The sequence below is a fragment of the Pipra filicauda genome, unplaced genomic scaffold, assembly GCF_003945595.2.
Source record: "Pipra filicauda isolate LSUMZ 115617 unplaced genomic scaffold, ASM394559v2 scaffold301_size890592_pilon, whole genome shotgun sequence".
NCBI classification, from domain to species: Eukaryota; Metazoa; Chordata; class Aves; order Passeriformes; family Pipridae; genus Pipra; species Pipra filicauda.
In genome coordinates, this window is record NW_024104423.1 from 355,261 (window position 1) to 373,085 (window position 17,825).

Consider the following 17,825-nt stretch of genomic DNA (forward strand, 5'->3'; position numbering starts at 1 on the left):
CAGCTGAATCCTCAGATGTTTTCAGTTCATATCCACAAGTCCCTCAAATAACTGCTGAGCTTAGAAGAATAAAGGGAGCTCGGCATTACAGATTCAGATTAAAAATAATTGAACACATAAAGCTTTCTGGCATAAAGAAACACTTACCAGGACCCAAATGAATGGCAGCAAATGAAATAGCTCTCAAGTGGTGAATAGCACAAAAATACAGCAACAATGAAGCCAGCAAAGAAAGAGGTAGTTAGGATGAGGGGTAAGGACTAGACTTCAAGGTCCAGAACAAAAATAATGCCTGCAGTCAGTGGAATGTCAGAGCCCCAGTCCATACCTTTTATGGCCAGGGGGATGCTATAAATATAACATCGAAGAGGGAGAGAGACAGAGACAGATACCGATACCCTGTACTATCTCTGTGCAAAGACATGATGACAGCAGCTTCAAACTGAGAGTTCTCCCTTTAAAGTATCTTCACTAAATTCTGTATAGAAACAGCATTCCAATTCAAAATTATTTCTAGGATCTTGTTTCCTTACTTAAATCAGATTTAGGAGAACAAAAAAAAATATTGTGTCATGAGTCAGAAACTAAAGAAGACCAGTCCCTGTATTGACCTTGCCATGGTAAAAGAATGTGAATATTTTATGGGTTCCATTTTTTTTTTAATGCCGAGTCAAGGTATATGTAATACAGATATTTCTGTTTAATGACAATCTAGTAAGACTTGGCAAAGCCATACCGTGTGTTACAATTCAATAAATATGTATTTTTGTTCTGTTGACAAAGTGTTACTTTTTTATTGTCTTTTTTAAGATAAAATACTACATTAAGAACATGACCTCATGAGGCATTTAAGTAGATATAAACAATGCATCTCTAAGATCCAACTTTTTGTTTCTAAATTAAACCGTGTTACCTCTAGGAATAACTAATAGGCTTGTCTTCTTTCACAGAATCAAAGAACATGCCGAGTTGGAAGGGACCCACAAGGACCATCAAGTCCAGCTCCCAGCCCTGAACAGGACCATCCCCAAGAGTCACACCATGTGTCCAAGAGCACAGAAATGTGCAATCAATGTCCCTGAATATTACATCAGAACAATTTCTATCACCTGAGATCTAATAGGTGGAATGCACTGTGACATCACTGTAAATACATATTTTGCTCTACACTGTAAATTTAGCTTTCAATAAAAGTGATTAGTCCATTTTATTTTGTGCATTTGCATTGACAGAAATATTAACCCTCTCAGTTCTGTTATAACCACTTTCCATCACTCTCGCCATGCAGCACAACTGAGAACTTTCCAGATCCTCCTCCCCTGCTGGGGTCATCCCCCTTATGGGTGTAACAATAAGGTCTGGATGAGGCCAGCAGGTCCCAGGCTTTTCTCTACGATGGTTCACCAGTATCTTCTTCCTCACCTCATTGCCTTGATTCTACCTGAAATCCCTTCATTGTCCCCGCTGGCTACTTGTTCCCTGTGGAGCTGCTGCTTCCTGCCTGATGCTGCACTATGGAGTAAGTTCACAATCCTCTTCATCTCCCACACTGGGAGCCGCTCAGCTACACTCAGTGTGTGGGCTTTTGGTCGTGGCTCCTGAGGACAGAAAGTATGGCCAGCAAGAAGTTGTACAGTCATAGGAACTGTATTATGGCTCAGGAAACTGGCCAAACCTGCAATAGGCAGAATGAAAAATGGGAACGCTAACAAAAGCTTTTCTTCCCCCAGAGCGCTGTGCCAATGGCAGTGCCACTGAGCTGTATATTCTGGGCTATAATGTATACCTTTCATTAGAGAAGATAGGGGCTTCAGTGGATGGACTCCTGGATTCTATTACAAATTCCTGATCCACTCCTTCACAGTGTATCATCTCTACTGACACCTTAGAAATCTTAATGACATGCAAATTGCTTTAAGAATTCAGAAAGATGTAGGGAAATGAAAACAATTAAACATCTTGTTTCTCTGCTCTCATTGCAGTACAATCTGTGTATCTCACAGGTGGGGGATAAAAATCTAAACATTTTCAGTGTTTTTATGGGTATATCAAGTCCAATACAGTTTCAAATTCCGTGCTGCCTCTGTTTATTCTGTACATAAAATGGAGATACAGTGTTAACAGCAAAATCTTTTGTATTCTTTTATTATTTTGGCACTTAAATTTACACATATTTATATCTAGCTTTAATGAGATAATTTCCACAGCTAATTTCAAATCACTTAACCTCTATTTGAATATCAAAGTACATATTTCAAACCTCTTGGAGCTCTGCAAGTCTCAGAATCTCTGCAGCACTGAGCATCCACATGTATTTAGTCACATTGTTCTTGGGAGAGAGACTCTTGGGTAATGTTAGTTCTGTCTTCTCCTAATTAGAATTGCATAGTGCCAAAGACTTGTTTGTTTTTCTGAATGGGAAAGCTGAAATATTAATTTAGAACCTGACATGGCGGAAAAAAATAGCTTTCTAGACTTTCCACTGAAGTTATGAGAGCTACAGCATCCTGTAGCTGTGGGCATGTGTCAAATTCCACAGTATCCCATTCCATCTCTTTTACTTAAGTAGAGTCTTAAATAAAACTAGCAAAACACTTTCGGGAGCAAAAGGGTTTTGAGCATGTGTGTTGTCTTCTGAAATTTGTTTTCAAACTTGGGTCCAATTTTCTGAATCAATTCCCAAAAAATTCATTTTTCTCCAGAAAAAAAAAAAAATCACTTTAGGAAAATGTGCTATTCTCCATCATACCCTAACTTGCCATCTTCATAACCCACTGAAGACAAGGGAAGTCTGTGTTCTCTTACCCTCACCCATGAGAAGGTACTAATCTCCAGGTAAAAGTCAGTCTCCGTTTCTGTTTGTTCTCTGCATCACTCTCAGTCATGTATTTCACAGGGAGTCAAACTTTAACAGAAGGGACTAGGAGCAGCTTACAGCAGCTTGAGTGTCTGGCCTCAGACAGGACTCAAGGTCCTCCTTGAATGAAGGACCAAGTACAAGACCACTGTCTCCTTGATATGGATAGAAATTACTTTTGGAGTTTCCTATCAGAGAGTTTCTCCTCACTGACGTGGAGGCTGGGTTGGATGATGAGGTGGACACTGCCTTTTCCTGCACTGTCAGCCTATGGTTCAAGCCCTCACATTTTTGCTGTCCATGAAAATAAAGGTTAAATAAAAAAAGGTATTTCTCAAATTATGTGTGAAATGAAGCGAAACTAGTGCAAGTGTTTCACTAGAAGTGCTGAGCATCATTGATTGTTTTGCATTGGGTGGTGCTGGTCCGTTATTATTGCAGTTAAAAAGGCACTCAGACTCTATAAGGTGTTAGTCAAAATGTAATGTATTAGCAATAATACTGTAAGAAGAAAGCAGTACAATCTTACATCCCCTTTTGTGCTGGGAACCCCAAGCAGTGTAGCATCCAACAGAAGGCTCCGGGGACACGTTATAAGAGCCACCCAGCGGGTCTACAAGAGGGCTGGAGAGGAACTTTTACCAGGACATGCAGTGATAGGACAAGGGGGAATGGCTTTAAATTGAAAGAGGATAGGTTTAGATCAGATATTAGGAAGAAATTCTTTACTGTGAAGGTGGTGAGGCACTGGAACAAGTTGTCCAGAGAAGCTGTGGATGTCTCATCCCTGGAAGTGTTCAAGGCCAGGTGTGGCAGAAACAAGTTATATAGGGACCATTTTATTGTGCAAAGCAGAGGCTGTAGCACTGCTGAGTGCACAGCCTGGCCTGTTCTGCATAATTAGCTTCTCATCTGCTATATTTTTCATTTAGTGCTTCAGTCATTTGAAATCAATGTTGAAAACAAATCATTGTCCAGTTGAGCTAAAAATCATTCTACTAAAAATCTTTGTACTGTTTCACACCAGCTACTTTGAATCTTTTCCACGCTTTGTCACTACTCAGTCTCTGTATGTAAACTGCACAAAGGTTTTATCTGTGCTTGTAAATTTGACAGGCATATGTAATACAGATTTATTCAGAATATGCAAATTGATAAGGGAAAACATTCTCTTGCTCTCTTTTTTTCCCTGACTCTGATGATAATTGCTGTTGCTTTGCATAAATCACAGCAGAGCTGTGGGAGCTGGAGAGATACAAGATTCAAGCTTCCTGTCTGAAGTCATTTGTCAAAAATCTTCCACGTGCTGATGAGCTTTCAAAAGAATTAAGACACTGTATCTCATATCTTCAGTTGGTTTATGTTTTAAATATTACTTTATTTAATTTTTATTTATAAGCCTGGATTTTCCATCAGTTCTTATTTTCTTGTGTCAAAACTTTTCTAGTAGTACCTGTTATGGACATCTCAGCTAAGCTGTAATTCCTTATATATTTTAAATTGAATCCCTTTCCATTTGAAATGGGTGGGAGGTTTTTTATCCATGTTATGAATTTTTTTAAAAAAAAATTCTGAATGTTGCCCCACAAAGAATTATTTTCTTGCCATAATGAAAAAGAGGCAGGAGGATTGCAAATAAAAATTAAATTTATTTTAAATAAATAGTCCTGTCTTCAAAGTCATCAAAGATCAGTCTAGCAGATGAAGAATTTCATATGGAATCTTAACAAAACCCCATCTGCAATATAATGGTTTGCAGAAGGAAAAACTGCTTTCCTCCGTGCCTGTGGATCCTCTTCTTGCAGCCACTGGATTTTCTGAAGTACTTAGTGAATATGAACTGTACAAACTCTTCTGGATGCTCTCATAGATGAGTAATTGTCAAGCATTGCTTGCAGGCTGAGACAAAATCATTCTCCAGATTAAAAAAAATGAACCATGAGAATGTGATTAACTTCTTGTTCTTTTCTGGTTTCCAAGGAAAAAATTCACCCAATGTCTGTGGCATAACGCCCTCATTTTGCTAGTCTGTTTGGTAATTAGGTACTGCTCTCTTTACCAAACCACAGGAATCTGGGAAATTTTCCCAAGCTGTAACCATCACAGCTACATGGTATCCATGGCATAAAAATCAGAAGTCTTCGGTTCATATTTCTTCTCTTTTATAGAACTTTTTGTCTTGTTTTTCTGTGTTCTTCCTTTCCTTTTTTCTCTTTTTCCTCTTTTTCCCATGAACTTTTTGGTCTTCACAGGATGTTAGCATTGCTTGACTGCACAAAACAATGATTTCTAAATTTTCCTTACACCATAGAGAATTACTGCTTAAAACAATGAAACACCAGCAGAATTTCTAAATCTAGCTGTACTTCAGTTGTGATTTATAGTCACACTGCTCTCTAATGAGCCTGAATTGTGTGCAGCAGCATAGGACCAGCCTTCTAAACTACTCTGGTTAGCATGTCTGAAGTAAAATAAAAGAGTGGTTATTAATTTTATTGGATTGCAGTTATGCACTTGGAACAATTTTCAGTTGCCAAGAAAGTAATTACTGAGCTTAAGCAGAGAAAATTCCTGTTGGAAAAAAATTAAGCCTATGTGTAAGACTTTAGAAATTGGTCATATATTTTCATGAGATAGGATTGCTGGTGACAGGCAGAGGACAAGCATCCCATAATTTTACTGTCACCTCTCTATTTGCTATTATTTCTGCCTAATAAGCCTTATGTTTGCAGAAATTTGCATACTGCTATATATCTCCATTTTCATACTGCTAGTTCAGCTAACAGTTTCTAGTAATTACTATCAACAGACAGTACAGTGCATTTAAAAGGTAATTTGGAACTACAATGAGAATCACAAAAATCACAAAATAATTCAGGTTGGAAAGGGCCTAGGTGGTCCCTTGTTGAACCTCCAGCCCGAAGCAGGGTCAGCTGTGAGATTGTTCACAGCTTCGTTGAGTTGGGTCTTGAAAACTTCAGAGATGAGACTGCACAACTGCCCTGAGCAAACTGTGCTAGCCCTTGACTACTTTAACAGCTGAGAGACAGGAGCATCATCCATAGATCCTCACAAATTTGGGGGTTCTCCTCCAGAATCATAGTTTGACTCTTTGTTTGCATTTTTAAGAAACTGTAACATGTTTCTGGCTCTAAGGTCTGGTGCTGGAACTCATCCAGATATCCCAATGCAGGTTGTCAGTACTCTGAAAGTTGTGCAACAGTAACAACAGACCATTTGGAGGTCTGATGACAGATTTGTTTTAAAAGTCTCTGCAGTTTAAACAGTGCTGTATTTTACTATTCTCATTACTGGTTCAGAACTGTTAGCATCAAAATCAGCCCCAGAGCCGGTAGTTTATCAATGTCAAAAAGCAAAGCAATTTTGCTTTGTTGCGCAACTTTCCAGTGTCTAACTGTGATTGCAAAGCTTTCCTTCAATTCAAGGGCTGATTTTTGACAGCTGATTTAAACGGTACTTTAACATTGCAACCTACTTGCCCCGTTTGCCATCTCCCATCCCATGTCCCTATCTTTTGCTTTCCAAACTTTGCCTTATACTGGAAAATCGGGGGCAGAGCTTAAATCGTTGGACTGGGAGCATTTGGAGAGATGCAGCTGGACAAAACTTCTGACGAGAACAGATTACCCTGCAGTCAGTTGGGTGCTGACACTAAAGGGAAGATGTTTCCTAAAAAGTCAAACCTTGACATCTGAATGATCTCTGGACATAGCTGAAGAAAGGATTGGTGTTGCATTGCTGAAGGCTCACAACATTTAACATTAGCAAGCATATAATGTCCAGGAACATGACTCAGTTTTCAGCTACATGTTCAAATAAAGGATGTGGACCTGAGAAGAAGGAAATCATGTTTCCATAGGTTATGAAAGAGCTGTATGCAAATCCATAGAAGCTGAAGTGGAGCAGTTTAATGACCCATATGAAGGAAGATTAACTTCTTCATGCTGGACAATGGCAAGGGAAAGCCATTCATAACAGCTGTCAATGTTAGAGACAAGCAATCTGTATTTGCCTTATTTAACACTGAAAGCACTGAGCTGTACAGATATTGAAGGCTGTGAGAACGTGGAGCTGTGGTAACAATAGGCATTTTAAAATTTGAATCAGCTCTCTGAAACTGCTGAATTACATTAATTTTCAGAGCATTGCATCTCCAAATTATGTGTATAACTAATAGATCAGTATTCTGAATGTAAACTCAGACTAGCTAAACAACCACAATTATTTGCATAGATCAGTGAAAACTGCTGAAAGCAATATTGATATTCACAATATCTAGCAAACATGGCAATGTTCTTTTAGTTTTTCTTTTCAAGTGTCAGATACAAGCATAATATCATTTCACTGAAAATTATTTTAAAGTAATGAGCAAACAGAAACCAGCTGTGCAATTCACAAAGCTGTTTGGTTTCAGTCCCTTCCCAGCACAAGTTCTTAAAACAAGCTTGTAATGTCAAACTGAATTTGGAATTGAAATAATTTTGCTTAAGAAAAGTGATTATCTGGGAAAAACACACCTTGAGAATCCCAAAACACTTTGAGGAAGAAAGACTATACATTTGGGCATTACTATTCAAGATGTAGCACTCAGGGAGTTTGTGAACAGCACTCACTGGGTGAACTGCACATACACTCAATTAATAGCCATCTTTTAATAACAGTGGACTTAGAGCTCATGGGAAATTAAAGATTCATTCATCATTGTCCCAACTTGGACAGGCAGATGGAGGGCTGACAAATCTGAACAGTTTCAGGGAACGGCATTGGCACTAGTCTGAGCACAGTGGGGTTATACTTTCCCTGCCTTTTTTACACTGTGATCTCCATCTTTTCAGTCTGCCCATGGAGGTGGAGTAACACGAAGATTCAATATAAGAACTAAATAAATATGTGCAAGACTGAACAGAGATTATAGTACTGGAAATGTGTTTCAGACTCTAGTCATCTAAGTCAAATTTCCAAACATTAAAATCCTGAGGCATAATTGCCTCTGTATTTTCTTTTGTAATTGGCCTCTCCTTTCCGTGTAGCACAACTGAATGGAGATCTGTTTCCAAAGCACATTTGCAAATTATTTAGCATTTAAAGCTTTTGACTCACAATCAATTTGCTGCTGCATCCTTATGTCTTATTCTGAAAATGGTTTCTCTCAGAGTTTGCTCAGTAGAGCAGGTACCACGCCTACGTAATGCCAGTACTGACTTTGCTGATCAAGGAAGATGTTGCAACCTAATTCTCCGCAATAACTGAAAGTCTGGTGATCCTATTTTGCTGGGGTTTCTCCCGCTCATCTAGTGCTACATGGGCAGTGTGGCAGCCATTTGAAACCTGGGATCTGGTACTAATAATTCTGCTCTTTTGTCACAGAATATCTTTGGTTCTAGAGTCCTCAAATACAAATAATTCTGTGATTAATAGTAGCTGCTCCAGTTTAAGAAGATGCAGTGATACCAGCATCTAAGGTTTTATCTTTCCACAAGTCTCTGAATTATTCTAATAAATGTATTATAAAAATCATTGTCAGCATATGTCCTTACTACCTGATGTCACTGTTGCTGGTAGCAAACCAACGACAGAGCAGAAAAGTCTCTTTTGCTCAGGTATTTTCTGCTTCTGAACTGCTTATAAGCATGGTTCCTTCAGCATTCATTCCCCGTGTGTTGAACTGGGCTAGATGAGTTATTTAGAGAACTACACACAGAGGGCTGTACTTTTTATGGGTAGGCATACACAGTACATTATCCTAAAATGCCTACAATCATAATGGCAATACAATCTCTTTATCACAAGAGGTGCTACTCTGCATGGCCTATAACACTGCTAACCCCAATGGAAATGATTCCTAATCTTTACCAAGAGAAATATAGTGCAAGGGAGACAGCCTCCAAAATTATCATCTCTTTGGACACATATTCTTTGGACTAATTAGAAACATTCCTATAGATAACAGCATAATCTTTGTAGGAATAATTAGAACAGCGATATGGATCCACAATACTCAAAGTTATTTGATAAAGTTAAAAGCATATGGAGCCTGTAGCTCATGTGATTCACTGTTTTATAAAGCTGATACCAATCCAAGGACTAAATGTGCACAGCGGAAAATATGAGACTTATCTTTGTTTACTATTTATAGTGACATGCAAAAACAGAGGGGAAGCATTTGTCAGCTAGATGGGTCTTATTTTCTACGAGATGGCCCAAACTTGAGCACATCTGATGACCATTTATAATCTCCTGGCAGTTCATTGAAGTTAATCCACATTTCTTTTGCAAAAAAAGAGATTTATTCAAACATTACTTTTCCTCTGGCCAAAGCCCAACGAAAATTAAAATTATCTACATGGGAGAGATCAAATTGAATAGTTCAAGCATATTTTCACATTCTGTCATTTTATGAATTGAAATTTTAGGTTACTTAGCTTGCAGAGGCTGAACTTCTTGAAAGTTTCAGATTCCAATGGGATTTTGTAAAGAAACGTTTGTGATAAATCAATACTGGGGGAAAATGGTGATATTTTGGAACCAGAAACATATCAACCTAAAAGATTTTTGCCAGCATTTTATCGTATTTATCTATATATGACAAAGAAACAATTTTCATCAAGCCAGTCAGAGACACCTTGACATTTTTAATACATGTATTTGTCATTACTTCTGGAGGTCTGAAAGTGTCATTAGAATAAAATACACAGTGGACATTTTTACAGCTGATATCAGATTTCCCTCATTTTGCCTGCATTAAAAAAAATGTTTTCGTATTGAGTGTGCCACAGTACTTTACATTTCCCATCCATGAAAAAGTCCTGCATTTTGGGTTTCAGAGTGAAAGGGTGTGTGTTGCTCCGACAGCCCTGATGGGCAGACAGCTGAATCCTCAGCCCACAGCTGTAAGCACGTCTGAGAACAATCCTGAAAAAGCTGTTAGTAGCTTCCTGAAGCAGGGCTGATTTTCTGCTTACCCACCTGCATCTGTGTAAATTCTCACTCTTTCGTTCCAGCTCTCTAGGGACTGTTACACTAGCTGGCAGACTAAATAGAGAGGGAATATGCCCCTTCCCTCTGCTAATGCCAGCAGGGACTCACGACCAAGTGCAGCTGCGTAATGACTGCTAGAGGGTCAACAGCAGCTGCTGATCACTTCCAGAAATTCCTGGTGGAGCAATTATTTTTTTTCTTTCTGCTGGGTTGCTAATGAAGAGGGGAAGAAGTCTGCCCTCTGGAAAAACTCAAGTGAGCAGCATCTGGCCTTGTTCATTGGCTTCCTGTTCTAAATTCAACCCAGATTCAGAGGAAGGTTTTCAAACCTCAGTCGAGTGGTGGGTCAGCTCTGGCTCATCACACTCACACAGGTGCATGTGCTGAAAACAAGGAGACTAATTTTTTTATACAAACTGAAAACATATTTACTATGGGTGTTGATTGCTATGATGCTGTACCTGTTATTACATCTTTAACTGTGACTGCAATACCGTAAACCAAAATGTTTTCCATCCCAGAAAAAAATATTTGAGCTTTCTGTAAAATGATCACACTGATTCCCAGCCTGTACCAAAACCAGAGAGACAGGGTTTCATCATAGGGGAAACTTTGATGTCAAGTTTCATAAAGCTTTAACAGCTGTGATACACACAGCTCACAGGAAAGCTTCTGGAGCAATCAGTGCTCAAAGACACTTCTCTTAAGTTTCTGGTGATTGGGGAAGAGAGATTAACAGCAGTGAAGAAGAGCAAAGAGGGGCTACTATAGCAAGGTAGACCCTCACTTTGTAAAATGTCCAGCAATTTCCCTCACTAAAGGCAGGCACATGCTTGCTCCAGGCTCTGCTGCAGGGTCCTCAGCACAGGAGAGACATGGACATGTTGGAACAGGTTCAGAGGACTTGAGAAAATAATCAGAGGGCAGGAGCACTCCTCCAGTGAAGACAGGCTGAGAGAGTTGGGGCCGTTCAGCCTAGAGAAGACAAGGCTCTGAGGAGATCTATAGCAGTACCTAAAGGGGAGAGCTGGAGAGGAAATTTTTACCAGGGCATGTAGTGACAGGACAAGGGGGAATAGCTTCAAACTGAAAGCGGGTAGGTAGTAGGAAGACGCTAAATATTAGGAAGAAATTCTTTCTTGTGAGGGTGGTGAGGCACTGGAGTAGTTTGCCCAGAGAAATTGTGGATGCTCCATCTCTGGAAGTGTTTAAGGCCAGGCTAGACAAGGCTTGGAGCAACCTGGTCTAGTGGGAGGTGCCCCTTCCTATGGCAGGAAGGTTGGAACTAGATGACTAACTTTAAAGGTACCTTCCAACCCAAATCATTCTATAATTCAATAATTCTATTATATGATTTGCAGAGTTCAGGAGTGCCACAAATATCACCCTGGAGCCCACGGCGCTTGTTTAGTCTTTCCCCTTCCTTCTCCAGCCCACAGCAGGATTGAGCCCCACATAGATTTAATGTCATTTTACAGCATTCTCCCTCTCCTGGCCATGGCAGTACCGTCCCTGGCCTGTCTTTCGGATCCTATCCAAATACGGAGCTCCCCTTGCTGGCGACAGCCGGTACGGGACCGGCTACCGGCTCCGAGTGCCTTGAAGCGACACAAGCGCGTCCAGGTCAAAGTGGGAATTCCGAAATCTAGGGGAGTAAATCAACCTGCGAGGCTGCGAGCTGCGAGGCTCCGGTGAGGGTTTCTAGCGCCAGGGTGAGGAGAGAGCTGGCGGGGGGATGGACCCTCAGCCCGCCGTGCGGCCCCGAGCGTGCAGCCTCCCTGCCCCAGGGTTTGCGAGTACCGCACAGAAAGGAAGCAGTAGGCATCTTCGTCCTGGAGCAAGGTACAGTCCCAGCTATTTCATCTTAAAGATAGTACAGTCAGCATCCACAGCAATCAGGGAAAGAAATACCCTGGAAAAAAAATAAAATGTTTCTAGTACAAACCACATATAAATTACAGAATGAGGATTACAATAGGGGCTTAATGAAGGAAGGAACGCTGCTACAGAAAGCAGGGATGACTCACCTGCCAACCAGAGAGGCCTGGGAGTCCACACAGCAGACAGGCTGTTCCCCATCCTGACCTGCTCACAGAGCATCTGCGTTGAGTTTGTGCACCCCTAATTATTGCACAACCCACTCACAGAACAGAAAGGGCAAAGAGTGGTTAGGGATGTGGTTTAGTTGAGGACTTGGCAGTGCTGGATTAATGGCTAGGCTCAGTCTTAGAGGTCTTTTCCAACCTAAATGATGCTATGACTTTATGGGCCACTATTCCTCTTACTTCCAGTACTTGCAAAGCCCAGTGCATGGCTTGACTTGTTGCATTCAGCATTGGAACCAGGGTTTGTCACAAAATAGAAGGACAAATCTACTTCAGATACAATGTAACAGTACAAAATGAAAGATCTTCATTTGCATGATTAAAAAGAAAAAAGTCATTGCTCAAAATAAAAACATTCCTGTGGTACTGACCACAACTAGAAAAAGTGACATAGCCTATGTGATAAATTGCAGATAGAAGTCTCTGGAAAGAGCAAAAAAGATAAATATATTACCTGATATCATCCAGCATACCATAAGATAACTGTATTTTTAAACGTTTTATGGTTATTTGCTCTTCGGCTAACTAGGTACACAGACACAGTTGTTCAGTATGGACAGCCCATCAACGTGCTCTCTTTTAACACTTCAGACAGTTTGGTCATTTCTCTCTTTTTCACCTGCTATCACTTCTGGCTTCTTGGTGCAGAAGAAAGATGGCTTGTCTTAGACAACACTGTTGTTTGCCTTGTTCTCAAGTGTATTGATGACAATTTGTATTTTCAAAATGCTTCTTTACTTCAACTGAGAGTGGGACATCCGAGCTGTGGAGGAAGCAAAGGGACAATAAGGCTAAAGCAGCTTGGCTTGCACACTGTGAGCAAGCAACAGAACCTCTGGCTTCTCTACAGGCACATCTTCACAGGTCATTGAGGTGCAGGGACATATTCCCACCCTAGGAATGCCCTATGAACTGCACCATCAGGCCCATGGTGTGGCACCCACCTTCCACATGCTAGAATCAGCTGGAGTTGCACTGTTTAAGTAAACTCATATTATTCACTGTAGTGCGGAAGTCGTGTTGCTTGCTGGAGCTGGTAACTAGTCAAAGCATATTCCTTCTTTCCTGACTCAGTAGTGGTGATTCCCAGAATGTAACTAGTCTGGCTTCCTTGGTTTATTTTATTTAATAAACTATTGTTTACATAATTCAATTCCATAAAATATGCCCAACCTATTTGCAAATGTATTAAGTTGTTATTATTATTGTTGTTTTAGTATTATATTATTGTTGTTGTTTTGTTATACTTTGCTATTGTTATTACATATTGTTGTTGGTATTGCTATACTTTGTTATTGTTATTATTTAACTACTTTGGTAATCATTTTGGTCCAGAAAAAAATAATTTGAAAAGCATTAGACAAATTGCTAAATTTGACTTACGGTTAGAGTAGGTAAATAAATTATTTGAGGATAGTGCTCTGCTTTTGTTTCTTTTAATGCCCCAGGTCCCATTGAGTTGTTTGGGGATTTGTATGACACATGAACTTCATTAAAGTACGAAGTTCATCAAGGTATCCTTCTCCCAGTAAAAGGCATCCTCACAGAAGACACACTGATGAAGAGCTGTGGCCCTTTACTTCCATATGGCCAGGATTTTGGTGGGTGCAGATTCTTCTTGGTAGATAGATATAATTCACTTTAGGCTGCCATTACCAGCCTGCATTGCAATATTATCATTTCCATGGAGGGAAATTTTATTCTATGTATGTGGGAAATACTGATCTACATTCACAGTAAGGTATTGAGTGTGAGAAGAAGCTCCCAAACAGTGTTTAGAAAGCAGCAGTGGAAAGCCTTATAATGATGGAGCATGAAAAGACATGGAAGATGCAAAACACAATAATACCAGAGACCAGGTGAGCCCAGAAAGGTAGATCCTTCCCCAAACAAGCTACCACAGAGGAGTTGCCAGGCAGACTGCCTGTGAGGCAAGAGAGGAGCCTGGTTGCTCCATTAACACCGTATTTACTGCCATGAGACTATCCATGCATACAAAGGAGTCACCAACCCAGAAGGACTAGCCTAAGTCTAGGTACAGTCAAGACTGAGTTTAAAAGCAGCCTTGGAAAACTTCCTCCTTTAGGCACCTCTGGCCTCTGAGGAAGTTGCAGGTAAGTCACTCCAAGGTAGATTCTAAAGTTACTTACGTGTCCAAATATTGGAAGCTCATAGGGGTTTTAAAGTGTGCAAGCTTCCAAATCCCATCGATGGTAGACTCCAAAACTACTTACCTTACTGAAAATCCTTCCCCATTCCCAAACCGCATCTTTAACATTTATGGTTGTCTAGCTCACCTGCGCTTCAGGTGAAGTGAACTCATGGCACTTTCATACTGCAGAAGGAAGTTCAATGAGAGCTAGTGAAGAAAAATGTTACAAACAACTCGTGGTTTTTTTATAACTGGTTAATTATCTTTTTCTGGAAACAGGATTGCTCTTCGTGAATCAATATTACTGCTGCATTTCTTAAAGATGCCTGAAATCTACTGAGTCTCTCGGTTTCTCCCTACTTCTCAAAATAAAAGGTTGCTTACCTTTTCCCTATAAGAAATTTTTCAGGAAAAAAAATGCAAAAGGTCAACTATGGTAATTTATAGTATAGGCCAAAGTCCTCTGTGATTAGTCAATATATTAAGTATTACTCATTATGTTAAATATTAAACCTGGCAGCTACTTATATCCAGGACTCTTCAGACACAGATCCCATGTACGAAGATTTATTCTGACAGGTCTTCCTACACATTCCTTACTGATATCTTAGCCTTTGCTTGTTATTTTCATTACTCCAATTTTGGATAAGCTAAAAAATTATTTTAGTATAGATCAAAAAAATGAACATTGAGCTAGTATTGTATCAATTTTTGAAGGAAAACATTTGGAAATCATTGTCATCGTACTATTTATTTAATTGTTGGATAAAAATACATTTAATATAGGTAAATATTCCCATTCCGCTCTAATCAAGGCTAACTTGGATAAATTACACATCAATTTTGCCACTGACTCCAGTCTTGGAAGTACTTGGCTCTAGAAACATAAGAAACAAAGAAAAAAGTGATTCAGAACAGGCATGAGGAATGACCCATTTCCAGATCATGAGAGGAAAGGTTTGTTGGAATCCAAAACTCGACTATCAGCAGAAAAGGAACTAATAAAATTATGTAGCAGGCTGTAGACAGCAGGAGCTGGGAGAAACTCCTTACTTTGAGGAGCTTCATCACAAGACCCATTAATATTAACTATGTTTGATTGTCCTGTCTCTTTCAGCAAGATATGGAGTGACTGTGATGATGTTGTCAGGCGATGTAGAAGGCCCTTTGTTCTCTTCCCCCCATGTGGTCCTTGCTACGGGAAAATATTAACCACTTGTGTAACTGTAGCAGAGAATTGTGTAATCCTCTAGTTAGCATAATTCATCCCTTAGTTAGTATAACCCATCCTCTTCATTAACATGTCCTGCCTCCAAGATCCTTATATTGCATGTCACATGTTCAATAAATATTCCAACTTCTACCCCTGACCTGGGATCACATAGTTTTATTGACCACTTACAAAGGTTGTCTCAGCTTTGATGTTGTAGCAACAGAAACTCATGCGTTTGGCATCAGGTGCTGCCTGTTATGACACAACAGACCTAGCTCAAGTGGGCAGCCTGCAGCATCCTGCCAGTGCCTCAAAGAAAGGCAGAAGACGTGACAGAAACCACCACACTTCCCTCTAAGTAAAAAATACCACTGGCAGCACCAGCGACAGTGAAAACTGCAATTGGTTTTTTTGACTCTGTAGGTGTTGAGTAGAGGAGATGTTCCCTCAGAGCTGTGTTCTTTGCCCCAGCCAGGGGAGTCCATCAGGGATTACACCTTCTGGTCACTCATTTAAGTTTATTTCCTTCAAAAAAGTCAGAAATACGGGTAATCTCTTACTGTTTTCAAAAACTGAGTTTATCTACAGTTGCAAATTCTGTAAAAATTATATGAATAGAACTAGATGTAAAGTGATAAATTAGGCTACATAGACAGCAGTGATGTCTATTTTTACATAATGTTCTTTATATCTTTGAGCTGTGGTCACTGTTTTTAGGATGATGTTCCTATTCATCCCATATTCCTATTCATCTGCCCACCGTCCTCATCTTTGTTTTAAGAAAAGGAAAATCCTTTCAGGAATTTTCCTAAATTTTCCTAATTCCTAAAGCGACTAATCTTGCTCTTCTTAGAAGCTGGACTGGATGATCTTTAAACGTACCTTCCAACCCAAAGAATTTGATTATTATGAGAACTGAATATACCCATGACCCCTGGATGCCTGATTACCCTGCTGGTATTGGCAAGGCAGGTAAAAATTATCTGAAGATAGGGTAACATGCTAACAGCAAATTGGTACAAGGTCTTTGTCTTTGGAAGCCAGGCCAGATCAGAGTCATAGAATGGTTTGGATTGAAAGGGAGCTTCAAGATCACCTAGTTCCAACCTCTCTGCCACGGGCAGGGGTACCTTCCACTAGACCAGGTGACTCAAAGCCCCATCTAACCTGGCCTTAAACACTACCAGGGATGGGGCATTCACAACTTCTCTGGGCAACATGTTCCAGTGCCTCACTACCCTCATAGTAAAGAATTTTTTCCTAACATCTAATCTAAGTCTCTCCTCTTACTATCTAAGTCTCTCCTCTAACTCTGAACCCAGGGCAGTTAAGTAATTCACTTGTTAAAAACAATATTAGATATTAGGAAAAGGTTCTTCATCCAGAGGGTAGCTGGGCACTGCAACAGGCTCCCCAGGTCACAGTACCAAGCCTGCCATAGTTCAGGAAGCGTTTAGACAATGCTCTCAGGCACATGGCGTGATTCTTGGGGCTGTCCTGTGTAGGGTCAGGAGTTTTGCTTCCTTGATTCCTGTGGATCCCTTACAGCTCCGCATATTCCATGATCCTGTGAATCTTCCAGATGTACCAGCTCTGTGAGCTGTTGCAACACAGCACCTCCTCATCCTGCAGGACAGTGCCGTACCATGTACTTTTACATGTGTTGGGGCTGTTTAGAGGTACAAAGATGATCAAGGGATTGGAGCATCATCTCTTACGAGGAAAGGTTGAGGGAACTGGGCCTGTTCAACCTCGAGAAGGGACAACTGAGAGGGTACATCGTATGTCAGTATCTGAAGGTAGGTGTCAAGAGAGTGGGTTCAGGTGGTGCCAAGTAATAGGACAAAAGGTAATAGGCAGAAACTGATGCACAGGAAGTTCCACCTGAATACGAGGCAGAACCTTACTGTGTAGGTGACCATGCACTGGAACACATTGCCCAAGGAGGATGTGGAATCTCCCTCACTCGAGAGGCTCCAAAAACTGACTGGACACAATACTGTGGCATGTCCTCTAAGATGGACCAGGTTAGATCAGATGACCCACTGTGGTCCCTTCCAACCTGTCCCATTCTGTGGCTCTGTGATTCCGTGTCACTGGCTCCCTCCCGCCACCGCGCTGCCACGAACAGTCACAAGTGCTGGGAACGAGACTTGCTCCTGTCAGAAAGCGGAAGCTGAGACAGCGCCAGCCCTAATTGCACAATGGTCCTCGAGAAGGCGGTGCAGGAGGCCGGCGAGCGGCAGTTCCGCGGCGCTGGAAGGCGGGAGGGACGCGCAGCCCACGATGGATCCCGAAGCGGCGCCGGCAGGGGACAGGACGGGATAGAAACCGACGGGAACGGAGGCGACGGCCACCCCTCGGGGGTGGGGAAGGGGAGGGGCGATGAGATACGGCTCCGCCCCTCTACGCGCAGGAAACTCCCGCCGTTGCCTTACAAGGGCAGGAGCGCGCTCCCTCCGCCCCCCGCCCCTGGAATGCGGTGACCGCACCGCGCTG

At 41.0% G+C, this 17,825-nt stretch overlaps 1 protein-coding gene across 1 annotated transcript in view; it reads right to left on the reverse strand.

Moving 5' to 3' along the window:
- The window catches only part of MYOM1 (myomesin 1), a 94,589-nt gene extending 78,182 nt beyond the window's left edge, over positions 1–16,407 (reverse strand). Inside the window, exons 1-3 of the mRNA XM_039383291.1 lie at positions 12,416–16,407; positions 11,884–11,941; positions 11,657–11,768 (exon numbers count right to left, since the gene is read on the reverse strand). The gene's annotated coding sequence lies outside the window, so the exon portion shown is untranslated. The remainder of the gene's footprint in view (positions 1–11,656; positions 11,769–11,883; positions 11,942–12,415) is intronic.
- Positions 16,408–17,825: the final 1,418 nt, after the last annotated feature.